Source organism: Oratosquilla oratoria, chromosome 12, assembly GCF_046742065.1.
Source record: "Oratosquilla oratoria isolate Oo_2021 chromosome 12, ASM4674206v1, whole genome shotgun sequence".
NCBI classification, from domain to species: Eukaryota; Metazoa; Arthropoda; class Malacostraca; order Stomatopoda; family Squillidae; genus Oratosquilla; species Oratosquilla oratoria.
Window position 1 is genome coordinate 64825722 of NC_134788.1, and position 17426 is coordinate 64843147.

The following is a 17426-nucleotide window of genomic DNA, read 5'->3' on the forward strand; positions in this document are numbered from 1 at the left end:
TATGTGGGCAAAATTATCTCTTTTGATTTTGTCATTGACATTAGTGGAGTTATGTGCTCTCTGAGTGTCATATAGTGCAATATTCTATTATGTATTAGAAATAATCCCTAAATCTGGCTTTCCATAATTAAAACATCACTAGGCATATGTATTTTTTTAAAAGGCATTCAATAAGGTACCTCATAGGCAACTAATAAATAAGATAGAGTCAAAAGGTGGCATCAGAGGAAAATTATTGGAATGGATGAAAGACTTCCTGACTGGGAGGAAAATGAGAGTTGTAATTAGAGAAAAATTCTCCAACTGGGAAGAAGTAAAAAGTGGGGTCCCGCAAGGATCAGTACTGGCCCCGATCATGTTCACTGTATATATTAATGACATGAATGAAGGCGCGGAGTGCTATATGAATTTTTTTGCAGATGATGCAAAATTACTTAAGAAGGTAAAAACGGAAGAGGACTGCAACTCATTGCAACAAGATCTGGACACAATATGGAATTGGACTCAAAAGTGGGAAGTAAAATTCAATATTAAGAAATGCAGCATAATGGAATTTGGGAAGAGTAAAAACAGAATATCAAAAGATTACAGAATTGGGGAAAAAAAAAACTATGAAAAAGATCTTGGAGTGATGATTGGAAAGGACATGAAACCAGATAAGCATATAAACAAGATGTTCGGAGAAACCCACAACTTATTGAGAGCAATCAAAGTGGCATTTACTTACATGGGCGAAGAAATGATAAAGAAAATACTAACTACACTAATAAGACCAAAACTTGAGTATGCAGCATCACTTTGGACACCCAGTACCAAAAAGAATATTAAGAAACTAGAAAGATTAAAAAGAGCGACAACAAAACTAGCACCGACACTTGCCGAACTAACATATGAGCAAAGACTATCCAAATTGAACCTACCAACTCTGGAACAAAGAAGAGAGGAGATTTGCTAACTATCTACAGAATAATGAAAGGAATGGAAGTTTTAGAAAGGAACGACCTATTAGTGTGGGACAATGGTAAAACAAGAGGACACGGGAAAAAATTGAAAAAGGATAGTTATAGAAAAAACTTGAAAAGGAACAGTTTCCCACACAGAGCGATAAATACATGGAACAAATTAGACAACAAAACAGTATGTGCTAACACTAAACAAGATTTTAAGATATAACTTGATGCGGAGAGATACAAAGACGGGTCACCACGAGCATAGCTCCCCTCCTGTATATTACAACTAGGTAAATACAACTAGGTAAATACTGATTTTGCATTTCAAGAGTCCTTTGTGACAATAACAGAACTGACAAAAATATCTAATATAATTCATCTGATTAGTATTATGAAACATATATGTATACATATATATATATGTATATATATATATATATGTGTGTGTATATATATATATATATATCACTAATGACTAATTACGTTTAACCTTCCTAACTTTACAAAAAAAAAAAAAAAAAAAACTAAATGTATATAAGTCCATTACTAATTCTCAACATTGGTTCTAGCTTCTCCTATTTCTTCTCTCTTGTTTTTGGCATACAGCCACTATTTATACATACTTACCTAAATTTATTGAATTTCCATATAATTTGTAGGCTTTCACTCTCATAAACATATCCAAATTATATTCTCCTAAACAGCTTCTAAATTTGCCTTTTATTTGATTCATTGGACTAAAACCTTCCTCACAGTTTCCACTAGAGACAAGAAAGGCTCCTCCAATAACCATAAAATTTTTAAAGTATCAGAGCTTCAATCTGAAACACAAATACCACAATTTGTGCTACATTTTATACAATTTTGTATCTAATTTTTTTCTTGCAACACTAAACTAATAATTTCTGTTGTATCAACAAGAAAATCATGACAGTTAAGACAAAGGGCAGTAACATGTTCACTTCAAAATGAAGATTCATGATGTGAAATAGTGAGATATCAAACATTACAAAGGTTACAAAGGATTACAAAGGCGGAGCATGCCGACAGGAGACCTTTTGGCCCATATCTAGGTCGGATGTGAAAAAAGAATAATAATAATAAAGAAATATATATATATATATATAATATTGTATGCAACATTGACCATTCTTGCCCCTCATCCTCAAGGAATCTGTCCTGTAAATAGGTGAAGATTTTTTCCTTATTTCATCCAGCCCTTCACTACCAGCTAGCAGTTTATTTTCACTTGGCATCCTTTGCTTCATTTGAATTTGACTTGATGCACTAGTTCTATGCAATTTTATTATTTGAATGTTTTCTACATTTGTAAATTTATAAATACAGATTACAGGACATGACCATGTCTGTGTGCATCATTTACTGAACATGGCTATTTCTTTGTTTTCTTTCCTGTTGGTTACTTTTCAATTAAAATACAAAGTTGGAATGAGTCTTTCCAACAGCTCCCTTTTCATCATAATTTCTAACTTCCGATTTTTTCTTTGGCTTTGTTTCAATGTTCCTCTTTTACCCTGGCATCTCTACTTTTCCAAGGACTGTGTAGTAGCCCTTTTTTCATCAGTACCTTCTTTGCTCCTGTTGCTATTCTTGAAATGTAGGTTTCTGTAGGAAATTCTACTGATTTTCTTCTTTTCCAAATAGAATTTGAAACAAAAAACACTGGGATTGTATCAAGTATTCAGTTATCAGGCATCAGGAGTTTTTAATTTGAGGGGACAAAATTGATAACATGCTTCTTGAATTATTTCACTTGACTGACAAAGCACTGGTGATGTATAACTGCTGAATGTACTACGAGGGTTATTCCAAAAGTAATGCCTCCTATTTTCTTTATTCCGCCCGAAGGGATCTGAGGGGATTGCAAATTGCATTGTTATGATGACTGAACTTAAGCACTCATGACCTGAAAGTTTCATCTCTCTGTTGCAGATATTGATGGTGAGACACTCTAAGAAAGCAATCCCTGTCATGGACGTGTGTCAGAAGCAGAGATGCATCATTGAATTCCTCCATGCAGTAAAAATTGAACCAATCAACATTCACTGGTGCCTGGTGAACATTTACAAAACCAATGCAGTTGATGTAAGCACAGTTGGGAGATGGGTACGTTGATATCAAAAGTGGCGACAGAGATGTGAGTGAAAAAGTGTGCTCCGGACGCCCATGCACAGCCACCACCACGGAAAACAAAGTGCGCCTCGATCAACTCATCCATTCCGATTGGCGGATAACGGTGAATGAAATGCATGTAGTGGATGTGGGTGTCAGTGCACCATGTAAGGGCAGAGAAAAAGGAAACATTCTGTTTGCAACATAACAACGCCAGACCACACACAAGTTTGAAGACCACGAAATGTGTGACAAAGTTCGGCTGGACGGTGTTGTCTCACCCACCATATAGTCCCGACCTGGCACCGTCAGACTTCCACTTGTTTGGACATCTGAAGGATGCATTACATAGGCAGCATTTCCCCGACAACAACATCGTAATCACAGCCGTGAAAAAATGGACCACCTCGGCAGGCGCTGACTTTTACAACCAAGGCATTAAGTCTCTCATTCATTGTTGGCAAATGTGCATTGAGAATGGTGGTGACTACGTAGAAAAATAAATTCTGGAGCACAAAAGGTCGCTCATTTTAATGGTGCCACTCCCATTTTTGTAGCTCTTTAACTTTTTGAGTTAGAAAATAGGAGGCACTACTTTTGGAACAACCCTCATATTTTCCTGTTTGTTTATTATTTAACTATACCTATACATTTATTTTGTTTATTGTTATATTACAATTTTTTGTTTATTTAGCATTATATATTCTTTGTGCATCTGACCTAGTTATGCACCAAAAGGTCTCCTGTCAGCATGCTCCTCCTTTGTAAAAGATCTCAAAACTACATGTAAAATGATAAAATTTTACACTTATATTTCAAAGGTCATTGACAAATTCTCAAAATCACATTCCTTTTGTCTTCAATTCATTATTATGAAATTAAAGGATTAGTATCTTTACTGTAAATATTTTTATTTAATTTTGAAAACCTTGTGAATACACTTTTTTCCTTTGTGCACTAGTTGTGAAACATGTGCAAGAACACATGTAGAAATCTTACAGGGAATATTTTTCATTGCACAGTGCTGGAATGGCTTCCTTCCAGTACGAGTCACCTGGATGTGATGACAGATCTCTTTTGTGAGAAAGCAGAATCACACAGGTCAAACCGTGCGGGAGATCACATGATGTTTGAGGTGATTCTTTTGTGAGAAAATTGCATTGCACAGGTCACACTGGCATGGCTTCTCTCCTGTGTGGGTCCTCATATGCTGTGTGAGAGAACCCTTTTGTGAGAAAGCTGCACTGTACAGGTTGCACAGGAGAGGTTTGTTTCCTGTGTGGGTCCTCATATGCTTGGTGAGAGAACTCTTCTGAAAGCTATTTTTTACAGGTTGCACAAAAATTATTTCTCCATTGAGGGTCCTCATATACTGGGTCAGATGATTTTTTTTTTTTTTTTTTGAGAGAGAGAGAGAGAAAAGAATTGCACAGGTCACACTGGAAAAGCTTCTCTCCTGAGCAGGTCTTCATGTGCTATGCGAGATTCCTTTTATGTAAGAAAGCAGAATTGTACATGTCACATTGAAAAGGCTTCTCTCCTGTGTGAGCCCTCATATGTTGTGTGAGAGAACCCTTTGGCATAAAAGTAGAATCATAGAAGTTAAAACAGAAAGGCTTCTCTCGTGTGGATCATCACATGATACTTGAGCTTATTCTTTTGTGACAAAGCTGCATTACACAAGTTGTATTGGATTGGCTTCTCTACAGTGTGGGTCATCATTTGCATTGTGAGAGAACTCTTTTGTGGGAAAGTAGAATTGCACAGGTCACAGTGGGAAGATTTCTCTCATGCATGGGTCCTCATATGCTGTATAACCTTTTCATGAGAAAACAGAATCACACAGGTCACACTGCAAAGGCAGCCCTCCTATGTGGGTCTTCAAATACTGTGTGAGAAACCTTTAATGAGAAAGCTGAATCACACAGGTCACACTGGAAAGTCTTCTCTCATGTGTGGGTCCTCATATGCTGTGTGAGATAACCCTTTTTTGAGAATGCAGAATCACACAGGTCACAAAGGAATTGTTTCATTCCTGTGGGGATCATCATGTTACCTTAGAAGTGATTTTTTTTGTGAAAAAGCTTCATCACAAAGGTCTCACTAGAAAGGTTGTTTTTTTATGGGTCCTCATATGTTTTGTGAGATAACTATTTAGTGAGAAAGCAGAACTGCACAGGTCACACTGAAAAGGCTTCTCTCCTGTATAGGTCCTCATATTCTTTGTGAGATGACCCTTGTGTGAGAAAGCAGAATCACAGAGGTCACACTGAAAAGGCTTCTCTTCTATATGGGTCTTCATATAATGTGCGAGATAACACTTTTCTCAGAAAGCAGTTTCACACAGGTCACACTGAATATGCTTCCCTCCAGTGTAGGTCCTCATATGCTGTGTGAGGCAACACTTTTGTGAGAAAGTATAATCACAAAGGTCACAATGGAAAGACTCCTCTTCTGTGTGGATCATGTGATTTATGAGCTGATTATCTAATGGGAAAACCTTATCGCATAGGCAACAATGGAAAGGCTTCTCTCCTGTATGATTTATCAAGTAATATTTGATATGCTTCTTTCGTGAGAAAGCTTTATTGCACAGGTCACACTGGAAAGGCTTCCCTCCAGTGTGGATCCTCATATGCTGTGTGAGAGAATCCTTTTGTGAGAAAGTAGAATCACAAAGGTCACATTAACCCCTTCCATACAGTGATGCCTACGTAGGTGTCACGAGGAGCAAGTGGGTACGCGAGGATGCCGACGTCGGTGTCTTGATTATATTCATTGTAGTTGCACCTGCGTGACCCCCATACTCTGTAAACTGGCTTCATCATATTTTCTATGGTTATCAAAATTCATGGGTGAAAGAGAAAACGATTAATACAGCGGTGACTTTATTTCTTATAATGCAAGTATTATGACACAACATTGCACGTCTGGCAGCTAATGCTGCCCACGAGATTTTGGCCCAGAGTGAAGAGGTTAAAAAGGTTCCTCTCCTATGTGGATTATCGTGTGATCTTTGAAGTGATTCTTTGGTGAGAAAGCTTCATCATGCAGGCCACACTGGAAAGCTTCTCTCATGTGTGGGTCCTCATATGCTTTCTGAGATGACCCTTATGTAAGAAAGCAGAATCACACAGGTCACAATGAAATGGCTTCTCTCCTGTGTGGGTCCTCATATGCTGTGTGAGAGAACCCTTTTGTGAGAAAGCAGAATCACACAGGTCACAGTGGAAAGGCTTCTCTCCTGTGTGGGTCCTCATATGCAGTTTGCGACTACCCTGATGTGAGAAAGCTTTCTCGCACATGCCACACTGGAAAGGCTTCTCTCCAGTGTGGGTTCTCATGTGCAGTGTGAGAGAACCCTTTTGTGAGAAAGCAGAATCACACAGATCACACCGGAAAGGCTTCTCTCCTGTGTGGGTCCTCATATGTTCTTTGAGATGACGCTCTTCTGAAAAAGCAGAATCACAAAGGTCACAATGAAAAGGCTTCTCTCCTGTGTGGGTCCTCATATGCTTAGTGAGACAACCCTTTTGTGAGAAAGCAGAATTGCACAGGTCACACTGGAAAGGCTTCTCTCCTGTGTGGATCATCATGTGATCTTTGAGGTGAGTATTTTGTGAGAAAGCTTTATCACACAGGCCACACTGGAAAGGCTTCTCTCCTGTGTGGGTCCTCATATGCTTTGTGAGATTACCCTTATGTGAGAAAGCAGAATTGCACAGGTCACACTGGAAAGGCTTCTCTCCTGTGTGGATCATCATGTGATCTTTGAGGTCATTTCTTCGTGGGAAAGCCTTATTGCATAGGCCACATTGGAAAGGCTTCTCTCCTGTGTGGGTCCTCATATGCTGTGTGAGAGAACCCTTTTGTGAGAAAGCAGAATCACACAGTTCGCATTGAAAAGGCTTCTTTCCTGTGTGGGTCCTCATATGTTGTTTGAGACGACCCTCTTCTGAGAAAGCAGAATCACATAGGTTACACTGGAAAGGTTTCTTTCCTGTGTGGGTCTTCATATGCTGTGTGAGAGAACCCTTCCGTAAGAAAGAAGAAACACATAGGTCACACTGGAAAGGCTTCTGCTGTGTGCCTCCTTGTATGCTTTGTGAGAGCATGATTTTTTGAGAAAGAATCACACAGGTCACACTGGAAATTTTTTTCTTCTGTGTGGGCCATCAAGAAATTTTTAAGGTGACAGTTTTATGTGAAAGCTTTATCACATAGGTTAGATTGAATGGCTTTTCTCCAGTGTGAGTTATCACATGAAATTTGAAGTGATTCTTTTGAGAAAGCTACATTGCACAGGTCACATTGAAAGGCTTCTCTCCTGTGTGGGTTATTATATGCCTTGTGAGAGAATCCTTTTGTGAGGAGGCACAATTGCACAGGTCACAATGGAAAGGCTTTCCTCCAATGTGGGTCTTTACATGATATCTAAGATGACTATTGATATAACTGTGTCACAGATGTCTCACTGGGTCCTTTTCATCGTATGACAAGTATGGAATCTACAGATAGCTCTTCCAAAGAAGTGGTGATATTTACCCTCCTCCTGTAATAAAGAAATATATAAATAAGCAGAATAATTATAATATTGACATTTAACTCTGAAAGTGTGTAATATACTCTAATTGGATAGTAAATGTTTTGTACACAAACTATTTCATACTCAAGTTTGTACCTAAACAGACCCTTTGTACATGACCTAACATAAAATAGGAAAAGATACTAGCAGATATGGTACTATCATATATTCCACTCTACTTTTTCATTAGAAATGAGGTGAAAATCATCCTATTGCTATATGTGTACTCACTCCATCACAACCACAATGACTAAAATTTTGTTATAGCTTTTTCATCATGTCACGAGTTTTGGAAGTGGGCAATGACCCAGCTGGCCACAACAGTCATATTTTAATACAACTCCATAACATTCCATGTTTGGGCTCACAATACCTGAATCTAAACATGACCATCTCAAGGAAGGTTTATTCAATTCATCTGACTCAAATAAGTGATGCAAGTCACATCATTTAAGACACAATGATAAGTAGTATACCTGTGTTATTCTTAACAAAATGTAATATATAAAATTTATCTAGGAAACTGTCGAGGTATTATCCATGTTTCTTCTTGTCACATTTAGTATGATACCTGTTTGTATAAAACATTTTCAACCTACAGGTCATTTAAACATAGAGGAATTATATACACAAATCTGGTCTTCTTTCAAGAAGCCTGCAACATCTCCCTTTCTGGCTGTGACACTTGTGTGATAATAATTGGAAAGGAAAAAAAAAATTATAATTCTTATTTGTGGAACTTTTATTTGATAATAGTACTACACTACAATGTCCTGTGTGAGGGCCACTGTCCTAGCCTTCTGATGGGGGGAGTTTGTGATGTTAAACCATATCATTAGTACTATCTCAGTTTAGATGTCCCTGCCTATCAACATTAATCAATGTAAAGTTGGATGTTCTGCAAGCTTTGCTCTAATTAGAGCTTATCCCACATTACTGCTCACATAGGCACTTTCCATATGAACATTTTATACAAAGACATAATAACAGTACAGACAGATGTACTATCGTCAGCACTTATATCCTGTATACAGGTTGGACAGTGGCTTGTGTCAGAGAATTGATCTGGCAACCATGTATTTGTTTATATTGTAGTGAAAAATATTAATAGTTTGGATCATCGACCATTACAATGACCAATTAACCATTTTCAGAATTTCCAATACATCTATGAAGTTGATATGTGTGTGTATAGATATAATATTGCTATGACCAAATAGATAGTAACCAATACTAACAAGAGTCAAGTGGAGGTTGGTGACACACATTGCACTGTTTCCATTGCCCCAGCACCAAGCCTATTCCATGGGAAAATACTGCTTTGAATGCCTAGCCTCAAGGAGGTGCCAATCTATGTATCCACACTACTCGCCACCAACCACCACTCAATTGCTGTTACTATTGGTCACCGATTATCTATTTGGTCATATCTATACACATACATCATATCAACTTCATAGAGTGGAAATTCTGCAAATGGTAAAATGGTCATTATAATGGTACATGATCCAACCCATTCATACTGTTTTACTACAATGCAGACACACAGTTGCCAGATCAACATGAGCCACTTTTCAACCAGTGTACTAGTTATAAGTGCTGGCACTAATACATACCAATAGGCCCTTTCCTCCTATTAGAGAGGTAGCAGTCAAAGCATACATAAACATTTTGCCTATCCAACACCCTTTCATTAGTTTTTCATTCACCTAGTTGTCTCCCTGCAATAGGAACCACTTTGTTGTGGTGTTAGGAGGCGGGGTGGGCTTGCACGTCCCAATGACCTGGCAAGAAAGGCTATGGGGGCTTAAGCCCCAGCTCTTCCTTACTTACAGGGAGAGGGCAAGCTATGCTAGCAAGGTCACAGTTGAGGGAGCTAGGCTACCCATATGGAATGTTGGGATTAGTTGTGGGGGGAGGTATTAGTTCTGTTATGAACAAACTTTTGAATCATAAAGAACCACCTTTTAAAATAAGTGGCTCCCATGGCAATGAGGTACCCCATTTATGATAGGAAGTTCTTGCTCCCCTCATAGTCCCAGAAAAGGGTTGCCCTTGGCTCCTGGAGATAATCATATCACAAAATATCTCTATGGATACACTTTAAAAATACTCTGGTCCTCAATGGGGAATTGTCCAAGTCCTTGAAATGTCACTCTCTGGTCATAATGGTGATGCTACCTATGTGCAGACTGGACCTTGTACTCCCCCTGCTGCTGTTTCATGCTGGAAGAACCTGTGGGTCACCTACTAAGTCCTGTCTCAGCATCCTTCAAATGATCAACACCTACACCTCCTTAACACACTATGCTACCCGCTCTGCTCTCAAGCCTTTTGTAACAGTTCTCCCTATCCTTTTCAAATACAAAAGTGACTGTCTTTCTAATCAATTCTATGTGACATTTACATCTGATAATGCTGCCAAAACTGCATACGATGTAATAAATTCCCTACACCTTATAGACCACAACCTAATTACTGAGATCATCCAATCAAACAATGTAGCTGGCAGAGAGAATGATCATTTTTCTAACCTCTTCAATGATGCTGAACAATGTGCTCCTAAAGTTCACCACGCCCCTACACCTTACTGGTTTGTCGCATACTATGGGGAAAATCAAGGTAACTTTATCCACACTGCTAAGTATCTAGAGAGATTGGATTGATCCCTACAAATAACCTCAAGAGATATGGTAAAGGTGATCCAAGATAGGGATTTAACACAGGCCATTATGCTCCTCCATCTACCTTGCCCTTTAGATGGAATTTTAGAACCAATCAAATGACACCAAACATTTAATAATTGCAATGGACGTATCTACAACCAAGACCTATATGAATTCTCACCCACTAAATCACCATTACATGTAGCAAAGCATTTGTTTTGTTACAATGGTAGTGCCAAGTGAGAACTTCTTTTTAGACAGATGGTGGGACAAAGCCATAGCCTCCTCCCTCCACTCCATCAAATGCATTTAAGGCAATTTCCTGCCTTTCTCAAGTATCAATTGTTCCCCCTAGTCCTATGAGAATCCTGCTCCTGTTCCAGTCCAGAGCAAGTTCTCTTTTTTTGTAAAACCGAACATGTATCTTCAACAAACTCCTCCACCTCATCTTTAGCAAAGCATTCTATTAAATCTTCAGCAAAAACCTCTTCTACATCATCAGCAAAACCCTCCACAGTAACCACAGTTGCCAGACCCCCTGATATCCATCCCTCTGAATCTTCTCTACCTTAGGAGGAAAATCCACATGGCTAGACTGCAGTGCAACCACTACCCAGCCCTTCTAATTTACCAGAGGACACTGGATGATAGCATCACATATAACTGTCTATGATGTAACACTTCACTCCATACAACACATTATGGAAGACTATATTATACACAATCATGCTCACCAACACAATAAACACTCTATAAGGGATTTGTGGGAAAACACAATTCCAGCTGTGGCATTCCACAGACAGATGGAACTGCTTGTCTAGCTAGTCTAGGGGACAATATCAACAACTAAATCCCCCACAGTTCCTTCTCAGTCTCACCAGAAACATTACTGGGAATCTCCTGAGTCCCAAGATTCAATAGACCTCCCCTCAAGATTCCTTTGGGAGAATCAGACAGCCCTTCAGTGGATTCCTACGACTACATCAGACCCCCAATCTCGGGTTACCAGCACATTACAAAAGCAAAACAGTAGAAAGACTTGGGAGTCTTGATAAAAGACATCCTGTCCCTTAACAGACATATCAGCAGGATTGTGGGAGAGACATATGGACTACTGCAGAAGATTAAAGTGGCATTCCATTATATGGATGAAGAGATGAAAAAACTCTTTGAAACCCTGATACACTTGAACCTCATTTTTCCAGACTAAATGGTGCAGGAACCACTTCGGATAATGAAAAAGTCCAGATAACACAAATGTATATAATGCAAATAAAATTAATAATCATCCTGAAAAAGATAAAAGACAACAGAACTATAGTTTTGTTTACCTTAACAATATGTATAATTTATTTACACTATTTACAGGACCAAGAAATTTGTTCTTGGTCCATGGCCTCACTATCTGAAGTAAAGTCCTCAAAGTCACCACAGGCACCAGGTTCGGGGATGTCTGGGGCTGTAAGACCTGATGGACCAGGTTCAGGGCTGTCTCGGGCTGGGGCTGGGGATGGGCAGTGAATTGGAGAAATAGTTGGTGACTTTTGTTTAACAGTCACCTTGGTAGTGCTCCTTGATAATTAATTTAATTCCCTCAGCCTCCTGAGAGACCCGTAGTGTAAGCTGGTTTCTGGAATGGTGCTGTATGCTGTGTAGTCCAGCAGAGCATCTATGTAAGTTCTCAGAGTAGATAATCTAACTTTCTTGACCAACACCTCATCCTTATCTTCAATGCTGTTCTCCTTCTCAGGATTAGTAACAGAAGCCACAATATCGTCCTCAGTCTTCACCTGGTCATTTTCTTGTTCTTTTGGCCAATCTCGGACATAATCAACTCTAGGACCTGTCTTTCCACCACACTGCAGCAGCCTATATATGTCCTCAACCTCAAATCCTTCAAAGTTTGCTTCAATATTTTTGTCCTGCCAGAGATTTTTCCAACATCTGGCTAGTGTTGACACTTTCATTGCATCCCAGCTGTGTGCAAAATTGTAGAGAGCAGAATGAATGCTATAAGCCTTGATATTGGCAATTGTTCTTGCCTTTCTTGTGTCCTCAGCTTCGTCGTCTTCTTGCAGAATGACTAACACCTTATCAAGATATCATGTGATATAACACCTTTTCAGTGATGAAATTATGCCCTGATCCATAGGCTGTATCACTGATGTCATGTTAAGAGGCATAAACATCACACAAATGCAACCATCATCGCTTACAAGCACAATTTCACTGGGATGGGCTGGGGCGTTATCTAAAATAAGGAGTGTTTTCACATCCTCTGTTGCAATTTTGAATATATGAATCAAGTACTCACATAGAGCTGGCAATATTTTTTGAACCACTCAAGGAATATGGCAGAAGTAAACCATGCTTTTACCAGGGCAAAGTAGTGCACTGGTAAATCATTCATTGTGGCTTGTAGAGCTCTAGGTACCCATGACAGTAACCTTGAGACCGTGGGTACCACTAGCATTGGCACAGACAAGCACTGAGAGACACTCCTTACTCAATTTTTTACCCCCTACAGTTTCCTTGTCTTTCCTCATCTGACTATTCTTATGCAGTGAATGCTACAAGAAACCCATCTCACCATCACTTGGAAGTAGCTAAAATATTCATCTTGATTTAACTTATCTAGCTTAATCTGAAAAGATTCTATGCTGGCTGTGTCCACATCGCCAGTTTTGCACCACACAGTCGCCTTAAAAAGTCTGTGTCAATTGTGGAATCGCAACAGCCACCCATCGCACCCCCTGAAATTTTCTATTTCCATTTTCTGTACCAGCTTCCTAGCTGCTGCAAGGATTTCTATGCCACGGATATTCATCCCAACTGATTGCTGCTGCACATACCACCTCATAACCACAGCATCTAATACAGCATTTTTTGCAGTCCTGTTTTTTTTTTTTTTGTGCACCCTTACCACTTTTGCTTGCCAATACATACACACAGTATTAGGTAGAATATTCTACCAGCTTATTTTTCAACTTTCTAATGTCTGACACAGTTTGCTTGGCCACATCATACTCCTCACAAACATTCATAACACTAGCTCCTTTCTCTAATTTTCTTATTAATTCCAGCTTTTGAGCCGCAGTTAGGTCCATTTGCTTATGCTTAATAGACTTGGGAGGCATAATTAAGAGTTTTATGGTATCTATTCATGCTGAAAAATGCACAAAATTGTTCACTGATACCGGACAAAACAGTGATTACAAGCGTCAGCCGGACTTGTTTACAATTGCATGTTGCCATCTATCGGGTATTTCTGGCAGTACGCGAGGCACATTTTTTAATTCATTTGTCAGCCATCCAAACTCAAATTATTAGCCGGACATTGTCCGGAAAAACCGAAATCTGGATTAATGAGATCTGGATAAGCAGACATTGTCAGGATAAACTGAAATCAGGATTAACAAGGTCCAGATAAATGAGGGTTGACTGTATGTCCAAGACTGGAATGTATGTCAGTAGTATGGTCCCCACACAGAGTAAAGGATATAAGCAAGATTGAGAGAATACAAAGGGCAGCGACCAAACTGGTCTCCAGTCTGGCAGATAAACCATGTGCCTTGGGGGATTAAAAGGTTTAATGAGAAATAGACATTTGGAGATTGTATGAAGGGGTGATTGTGCTGACAGCACTGTATGGGGCAGAAACATGGAACATGATAGAGGAAGAGTTTAAATGTGTTTGAGATGAAATGCCTGAGAAGTATGGTAGGAGACAGTGAGAAACGAGGAGGTGAGGAGGAGAATGGGGGTAAAAAGGGAGTTGGGAGATAGGGTTGATGAAAGAGTCTTAGGATAGTTTGGACACATGGAAAGAATGAGTGAAGATTAGTAAAAATGGGCAGAAGTGGATGAGGTCAACATGAGGAGGTGACCAAGGATGAGGTGGATGGATGGGGTAAAAGGAACATTAGAAAAGAGGAGGATGTCTTTTGAGGAAGGAAGGAGGGGAGAAGACAGAAGATAAGGGTGAGTGGAGAATGGTTGTGTATGGATGATGCTGTGTTGCATGGAAGGGAGTGGGTGTGGGATGAGGGAGTGAGGGAGTATGTGTGAACAATATTTTGATGCAGCCCATATGGATTTCTCCATGTCTTATCTTTTTCTACTTGAGGGGACAGAGAGGTAGGTTAGGTTAGAATAACCTAATTTATCATCCTTTCATTTCTTCGACCTCAGCACCTATCAAAACAAACCTGGCATATCATTCAACCACTGCGACTTTGTTTTGTCATCAATTTCTGCCAAGAAAATCGCATATTATGTTGATCTATTATAATTTACAAAATTTTCTAATGATATATCACATATGTGTGCACAACTAAATTTTTCCAAGGTTCTTACATATGAGGCTCAAAATACTCATAATGATAAGAGCTAGCCAATGATATTGGTAAGATTTGCAGCTGTGAGACCAATAAACATCTTTATAAATTATACAAAAATGTTTGCCAGTCTCAATATTCTAAAAATTGCTGCCATAATAACTATCAATTTCCACTACTTATAAATAGGGTTCAAAATACTCAATGATACAAGCTAGCCAATGATAGTAGTAAGAATTGCAGATGCAAGATCTTACCTAACTTAATCTAACTTCTTGGTAAATATACAGACGTTCTACCATCTCTCTTATATTTAAGCTACTGACGTTACTATTAGCTTGCTGTATCTATATCTGTGGTTCAGAATACCTCATTACGATAAGAGCTAACTAATGGTAAAGGTAATTGCACATGTGAAACTGACAAACATCTTTATAAATATGAAATTACTAAATACCAACACGTTTATCCTAGTTCAGATTGACAAATACACTGACAAACGATAATTTGAAGAGTAGCAAATGCGAACACAATATGCATGCACTAAGCTACCTTACCCACATATCATAGCACTTACGAATTAAAAAAAAAAAAATGCACACTTGTTTGCCCTGTACAAGAGCCACGAAAACAAGCTCTTCGAATAACTTAGTGCAACGCAGTGCTTGATGGGCTATGACGTCATATGTAAACAAATATGACGTGTGTGTAAATTTTCTACATGTCTTTTCTATTTATACTTCATATCCTACATACATATACCAAAGGCTTTTTCCCCCTTACACGGGAGGTAGCCAAAAGACAAAGGCATAAAAATCACACCCACTCATTCTATCCCCTACATACTCCACTCCCCTCTACCCTCCTCCCTCTCTCTTATCTTGGCACTTCCTGGATGACAGGTCATCCATGCAGCTTGTCCACTGCCCTGGGTCAGAAGTAGTGTCACATGATAAATCACATCCACGGCAAGGCTGCTTCATTAATTAGACGACCCCCCCCCCACTCCGTCCCCTCATGCAGAAAAGGAGAAGACGCGGAGAAATCTCAACGGGCTGCGTCAATTTATTTCTTATACATACTCTCTCATCCCCATCCCCACCCACTCCTCTTCATGCATCACAGCATCATCCATACACAACCATTCGCCATTCACACCCCTATCTTCTGTCCTCTCCCGTCCTTCCTCAACAGACATTCCCCTCTTTCCCTATGTCCCCTTTACCCCCATCCACCCATCTCATCCTAGATCGCCCCTCATGTTCCCTCCTTCCACTTCTGCCTTCCACACCTCTTTTACTAGTCTTTCTTCACTCATTCTTTCCATATGTCCAAACCATCCCAATACTCTTTCATCAACCCTATCTCCCAACTCCCTTTCCATTCCTGTGTTCCTTCTCACCCCCTCATTTCCTCACTCTAGCCTAGTAAACCATATCATACTTCTCAGGCATTTCATCTCAAACACATTCAAACTCCTTCTCTCTTCCTTTATGATCCATGTTTCTGCACCGTACAGTGCTGTCGGCGCAATCACTCCTTCATACAATCGTCTCTTAGCACCCCTTTCTAAATGTCTATTTCTCATTACACCTTTAAATCCACCATGGCATTTACTAGCTTCTCTCAATCTACACTCTACCTCCACCTCCATTCCTCCCTTTCCTGCCACATTCACACCCAAGTATCTAAAACTATCAACTTCCTCCAGTCTCTCTCTTGATACTCACTTCCAGTCTGCTGCCACTTTCTCCCCTTGTACATCTCATCGCCTTACTTTTACCCACATTTATCTTCAACTTCCTTCTTTCGTAAATCTTCCCAAACTCGTCACTAACTTCCTCAACCTTTCCTCTAATCCTACTACAAGCGCAGTGTAGTCAGCAAACAACAACTGGCTTATCTCCCACTTTTCTCCATTTTCTTTAACCCTCTCCAATCCCTGACCCACTACCCTTGCAATCACCTCTTGCACCACCCCATCCATGTATAAATTGAACAGCCAGGGTGACATAACACATCCCTGACGAAGTCCCACCTTTACCTTAAACCACTCACTCTCTCCATTTCTAACCCTAGCACAAGCTCTACTACTCTCGTAAAAACTCTTGACTGCCCTTAACAGCTTTCCTTCTATCCCATATATCTTCAATACCTTCCACAGTGCCTCCCTGTCTACCCTGTCATAAGCCTTTTCCTGATCCATACAAGCCCCCCCCCCAAAAAAAAAAATCCTTACCCTTTCCTATAGCTTTCTCACATATCTGTCTTACCACAAAAATCTGATCTACACAACCCCTACCTGTCTTAAACCCACACTGTTCCTCACCAATTATTCCCTTTGTTCCCCTCCTAATCCGCTCAATCAAGACCCTCCCATAAGCCTTCCCAACTGCAATTAACAAACTGATCCCTCTGGAACTACTGCACTCACACTTGTCCCCCTTTCCCTTGTAAAGTGGAACTATGCAGGCACTCCTCCAGTCCACTGGCACTCTACCCTCTCTTAGATAAACATTAGATAACCTCACCAGCCAGTCCACCATCACTGCACCTCCCTTTTTCAGACATTTTGCAAGGCATCCATCCAACCCAGGTGCCTTATCTGCTCTCATCATCTTAACAGCTGCCTCCACTTCATTTTTCTTTATTTCTCCTCCATTTTCCTCTCATTTTCTTGGCGCTTCCCACTGCAACTATCTTTCTCTCCCTATCCTCCTTCACATATAGCAATTCCCTAAAATATTCTGCCCAT